The 6,950-nt window shown below is 31.3% G+C and overlaps 1 pseudogene; it reads left to right on the forward strand.

Annotated features, from left to right (window-relative positions):
• LOC129286079 (caffeoyl-CoA O-methyltransferase 1-like) overlaps positions 1-990 on the forward strand; it is a 1,536-nt pseudogene extending 546 nt beyond the window's left edge.
• Positions 991-6,950: the final 5,960 nt, after the last annotated feature.

The raw sequence follows: 6,950 nt of genomic DNA on the forward strand, positions 1-6,950 counted from the left end.
GCAGACGAGGGGCAGTTCTTGAACATGCTCCTTAAGCTTGTCAATGCTAAGAACACCATGGGAGATCGGTGTCTACACTGGCTACTCCCTTCTTGCCACTGCTCTGGCTCTTCCCGAGGACGGAAAGGTACGGACCAATCACCAACAAGCAACACGGTGCAATTTTTCTGATCTGAATGATTCAACGTTACTTTATCAAAATCATCGAAACATGTCTGAAATGTTTTCGGCTTCTTTGGTCGGAATTGTCGCAGATACTGGCCATGGACATTAACAGAGAAAACTACGAACTGGGCCTTCCGGTAATTCAGAAAGCCGGGTGTAGCCCACAAAATCGATTTCAGAGAGGGCCCTGCTCTTCCTGTTCTTGACGAGCTCGTTAAAGATGTAAGCTTTTATACCTCCGTCTTATAGCTTCAACAAAGAAAATGAACAGCATTGATAAGAGTGGTGGGATTGTGGGGGTGAATTACAGGAAAAGAATCATGGGAGCTTTGATTTCATATTCGTGGATGCGGACAAGGACAACTATTGAAATATCACAAGAGGCTGATCGACTTGGTAAAGGTAGGAGGACTGATCGGGTACGACAATACCTTGTGGAATGGGTCCGTGGTGGCACCACCCGATGCGCCTCTGAGGAAGTACGTGAGGTATTACAGAGACTTCGTGTTGGAGCTCAACAAGGCTTTGGCTGTGGACCCTAGGATCGAGATCTGCATGCTTCCCGTTGGTGATGGCATCACTCTCTGCCGTCGGATCAGCTGATTTCTCTGCACCCTTTTACACCACGTCATTTCCCTTTATTTGTTCTGACGAAAGGGCCCACAAATATTTCCTTCCGTATTTTTTTCCCTTCAAATTATTTTGATTGCACGGTGCTTAATCGAAAGTGTCTTATATTTTCCATATTCGTGCCTTTTCATATTATTTTGAATTGAATCCTGTAATCATAAAAACATTCCTTTTTAAGTTTTTTGTGGATGATAACTTGTTTGGTTAGTGGGCCTTGGGAGTGATTGCTGACATTCATGAAGTAAAAGTAAAATATTATTATTTTTTGGTTTTTTTTGACAAAATCACATAAATTAATGAAGCTCCTTAAATATATTTTATAACTTTATTTTTTAAAAAGGGTTAAGATATAAAAATAGTTATCAAGTGGTTAATCAGAAATATCTAATAACCTAAAATGAGAAAAAAATAAAAATATCTACAATATTACAAAATTTGGTATAAAAGTGAGCAAACTATTAATTTGCTCTAACGTCATTAGTTTTTAATATTAAATGTTGACTATGTTGTGACGTGTTAGTTTTTGTTTATATAGACCTATAAAAGAGTAAAAATACTTATAAAATCGTTAACCAGGAGCATTCAATAGTTTAAGTGAAAAAAAAAATAAAAATACGTATAATGTTATCAAAATTAGTGCAAAGATGACCAATCGATTAAATCTCTTATATGTTGATTATTTAGCCAACAAATACGTAATAGTTGACTTTTTTTTTACTGATGTAAAATTCTATTGAAATTGATCGGTCATTATATGAATATTGTGTGAAAAAATTTTATTTTGACCAAACAATAAGTTAAATCACTCTTTCTTTTGTAGTAGTGGTGAAAGCAATTTGAGGATTTTGAACCTCATCATGAACGAAATTACTTAAGTTATGCCCCAATGTTCCTTTGGTAGGTGGCATAGGAGATGTGTGTGTAGTAATGAAGGTGTTACGAGTAAAGACAACTTTCTTCATAAAATACTTACATTCTTTGTAGTGAGCCACAGCCTCATTATTCTTAATTTTTGATTGTATGCAACCTATCTCACTGTGTTGAATTTCAGGTTTTTGCAGATAAGAAAAATGAGTGGAGAGGAAGGGAGGGAGAGGGTGGGATATGTGAAGATGAAAAGAAACCACGTGGCATGAATTTTGAGGGATTGATCACTATTACACCTACTAAAGTAACGTTATAATTACTCATACAGACTGATCAACCTCTTAAAATTTTAATTGAGAATATTTTTTTGTTAATGTCAATGAAAAATGGTGAACTTATATTTAGGTGTAAACTAAACAATCAATATTTTAAGAATTTGATGAATTGATCATTTTTGCACCAATTTGATAATGTTATGTGTATTTTTGTCATTTTTTTCACTTTAGGCTACTAGATGTTATTAATTAATAACTTTATAGGTATTTTTTGCCTATATTTAGTCATGTTAACAAAGACTGACACATGACAAGCACAGTTAGTATTTTACATCAAAAACTAACGATGTTAAGACAAGTTAATAGTTTGATCATTATTGCACTAACTTTGACAACGTTATAGGTATTTTTTTCATTTTTCTCACTTTAGACTATTGGATGTTCTTGACTGATTACTTGGTGGGTATCTTTACACCATAACCCTTTTTAAAACAAAATATAAATTTTTAAAATTCCTTTCATTTAAATATTTCATTTATAATAGAATATTCAAGAGAGAATATAATAGGAAGGGTAATATTAAAAAAACATATTAATGAGACCTTTTTTGTCAAAATGTTTTTATATTTTGAGATGCCAAATCTCCCTCCAAAAGTATTTTATAATTTAAAATAAAAAGATATTAAGTAATTTATTGTTTAAATTATGTAATTTAAATGGAAAATTATATACCACGGTATATATTATTTGTTAATTAATTTATCTTTTATTTTTTTTTAATAGTTAAATCATGATTTTATTAATTTTTTTATATCTTTTTATCATACTTTTAAGTGTAATAAATATGAGATTTAACTTATTCAAAACCTATCACTAATTACTCAATAATGTAAGGGTATAATTAAAAATATATATGTCTAACATCTACTCAATATTATATATTTTAGACCAAATAAAACTTTTAAAAATAATTTGTTGTTCAGTGCACAAGTGTGATAGAGGAGTGGTCCTCCAAAAGTGTGATAAACTTGACTTTTAAATGAAACAGTAAGTTTTTGAGGTCATTTACCCACAATTTCATCAATCACGAATGCAAGTACTTAAAAAGTAAAGATAATGAAAAAATAAAGATGGAGAAACACAAGATTTGCATAGTAAAAGTAGATATGATAATAATAATAATAAAAAGGAGATATTAGTGAATATAAGATGAAGAAAATTGGAAAAAGATTTTGTGAGGCTCTAGCACTTCACTAGTTGTTGAGAAATTTGTGCTCATTATTAGATGCATAGCCCTAAAGGAATTGTTTTGTATTTATATAGTGATAAAAGAGTTGTGTCGGGCAAGCTTGGGATGATGCAAGGTGAAGGTTTGAGTTTTTGCATTGAGCAAGTATATAATAGAGTTGAGTTGTTGAAGTGTTTGGAAAAATCATATAGATCGTGTATATGTGTGTGGCTTCTCTTTTATATGTACAAAATGATAGTTTTTTTCTTGCTTTTATACTTTTTTTAGGGCCATTGGTTATAGTTTTTTCATAAGTTTCATGTACTCCTTGATACATCTAAAGTAGTGCTTAGCTCTTCTTTTTAACAAGTAATCACAACTCTTTTAGGAAATTTACATGAGTTTGGGCTAAAATTACTTTTTTTAGTCCAAATAATTGGGCTGGAAAAAATATTACATTTTAACCCAAACAAACTTATATTGTAATAGAAGAAAATAAGCAGTTTAAATTTGAAACTCCATAATAATAGACTATCTAAATATTATGAAGAGTCTCTTATTTATGAACTAGTAATTTAACTATTTACAATACACAACCACTACCTTTATTATGATGAAATTGTAGAACCATGTTTTAAACCTTGTTGAAGCCCCTCCTCTCTAGGTGAGTGTGGTGGTTTCTTACAATGTACACTTTAATAACGAAATTGATGAAAATATAGTAAAGTTGGTCAATTTGATTTTTTAGTTTTCATGATATAACAAAATGTAATAAATGTTTTTAATCAATAAAAAGTAAAAACAAGCAAATAGAAAAATAATTTGTCTCTAATAATTTAATTGAGAGAGATCTATTCATTATTCTCAATATTTTGAGAGAGATATTTTTTATTATTAGCAGAAGCTATACTCATATTTTTCAAAAAAGAAGAAATGGATTGTCTGTAATTTTTTCTCCCTAGAGTTGAACAACCAGTCACCTAAAGGTTATAATAATGATAGCATATGAAAAAAGTGGGTCGCGGGAATATTAGCAATTCTTATGAATATACAGGGGAACTAAATTTCGGTCAATAGTGGGTGGCGGGAATCTCCGGTCACCGCTACGCAACAAAGTGACCACCAAACTCACACCTAATTATTAATCTTTTGCCTCTACTATGACTTCCGAGTCATCCCCAGTCCATTTCATTCATTCTTCTTCTTCTCCTTTATTTTATTCTATTTAAATTTCTCAGCATCAAGTCATCTTCCATGGTTTGTGGCACTTGCTAATATCACATAATCCCTTAATTATTGGATGCACAATCTAAGAAACCATGATGACGACCCCATACCATCCCATGTTTCCTTGGCTGGAGGAAGCAACCTTTGGCATTATTTGGAAGGTACCTAACCTCATTTTCCTGCTTCTAATCAAACAACGTCCAAATCTGACAAATGTGGAGATTCATTTGCTTGCCAAGTTTTAAATAACAATCTTAATATTAAGATTTTTGACGACTCACCATTTTAGGGCACAAATTGTATATTTTTTATATGACTTGAATGAACGTTTTTTTTTGTTTTTGTTTTGGTTGTCCGTGATCTTATATTAAAAAAAATTAAAAACATACAAATTGATTTGAGAGCTAAATACAGCATATAGGCATCTTTTCCATAATGGCAGGAAACATGTGACTTCCAAGTTCATACATTTTGGGGATTTATTTAGGGTAAAATTTATGTATTTAGTCTTGTATATTTAATATATTTATGTCCAATCAAATTATAACAAGTAGATCTTAATATATTAATTAAATTAATAATAATAATTTATTATAGGATAGATAATATATAAAAATTTATATATTTTTATTTAATTGAAAACAAACACGTTAAATTTATGAAGCCATGTTTATAAGTCTTTACCTATCACTTATATGTTCAATAGAAAAGAACATAAAATTCAATATTTTATAATTTTAAAACATGAATCTAACTATGTATATATAATGCAGAGAGAGAGAGAAAGAGATCATTTATATGATGGGCCACATGCAAATCAACTAATTAGGACAGAAAAAAAAAAAATGTATTGAAAAGTTTAAGCAAAAGACGCTATATAAGCATGATCAACTAGACAGCTAATGCAAGAATTATAGAAAGAACCGAATGATGTTGTCTACATGGCCCATGCTTGAGGCAGACACCACCCCTGATTTGATGGAGCTGGCGTCTCAAACTGAAAAGAACAGCAAACTGCTATATTATCTATGTCATCACACAACAGCAAGTTCATCACTTTAAAGTTTCATTTGGGCTCAAGAAAAGATAGGAATGTATTGGATTAAAAAAAATAAAGTAAAAATTAATTAAATTACTCTTTTCTTTTATGATAAGTATAATAAAACTTAATATTATATGTCATAAATAATAATTATCACATCTTTTAAAAATCTTATAAATCATAACTTTTAATCTCATGAATTAAATTATTTTTTTCCCTGTAAATATAGTTCACTTATCTTCCTTCGTGTTTTAATTATTTTTTTTTTTCATTCCTTCCATTTCATTCACTTCTAACACCAAACGGGACGAGAATGTTTTCATTTAAGGTCTTGCATTCAATGATCTCGAGCACATTCAATTCACCAATATGGTTACTAGCAAGGATACTGCTTGCCCCACTTGCCATCAACCATCAAGTTACTCCAAGCTAGGATACCTAACTGCTAATACCAAATCCAAAATCAAACCAAACTAAGATGAAATGATCAAAGGGGAACTAAAATGAAATTTGCTCCATCTTTATATTTGCAAAGCCAATCAATATGGTTTAGTTTACCTCCTAAATTGGTTTCTATGGAGGAGAGCAAAGGAATGTTTTACACACACACAACACACACACACACACACAATAGAGGGCAAGGCCTAATAGAAGAAATTAAATAAAAAGGGACTGTAATTCCAACATCTCACAATTCACAATATCCCTTCAATAAAGGGGAACCACATATAATAAGGAAGTAGATCGAAGGCCTTCCTTAGCTAAAATATCAACAACATGGTTCATCTCCCTTGGTACATATAATAGTTGCACTTCCCAATCTAAATTTAGTAGTATTAGAATTTGCAGATGAAGTAAGCTACCATTGCCTTTAGATTATCAAGATTAATGTTATCCACAATCAATTTCGCATCAGACTCAATAATGACTTTCTTGAACACCATATTCCAAGCTAATCTCAATCCTTTAAGAATTGCCTACTCCTTAGCTTCAACCATCAAACAATCTCCAAGCAAATGTGTGAATCCCACCACCCAGTACCCTGAGTGATCCCTTAACACTCCATTACAGGTAGTTCTATTATTAATATTTGACTTGGCTCTATCCATGTTTACCTTAATCAATTGTAGAGGAGGACTTTTCCATGTTTCCACATTATTTCTATTAGGATTCTCACCATCTTCACTTGTCTCTTCAGGCATGGAAAAATGCTTCCAAATATGCTTAATGACTAAACAGGGTCATTTGGTTTAGGAACATTGGATTGAAACAAAAATTATTCCTTGAAATCTAAAGCTTCTATATAGTTACTCCCTAAATCATTCTCCAATAAGTACTTAAATCAAAATTAATTGTCTGCTTGAGATTACAAGCAAACCAATCAGTCAAAGTAGTAAGAAAAAAATGTGAGTAGTACCTGGGTTGTATTAATTGATACCAAAGTTTCTTGGCATAACTGCAATCACAAAGAAAATAGAGCTCACCCTCTGTATTAGTGTTGCACTAGCCATAAAAA

This window comes from Prosopis cineraria, unplaced genomic scaffold (assembly GCF_029017545.1).
Source record: "Prosopis cineraria cultivar Desert tree isolate PC_DT_omini unplaced genomic scaffold, ASM2901754v1 PC11, whole genome shotgun sequence".
NCBI classification, from domain to species: Eukaryota; Viridiplantae; Streptophyta; class Magnoliopsida; order Fabales; family Fabaceae; genus Prosopis; species Prosopis cineraria.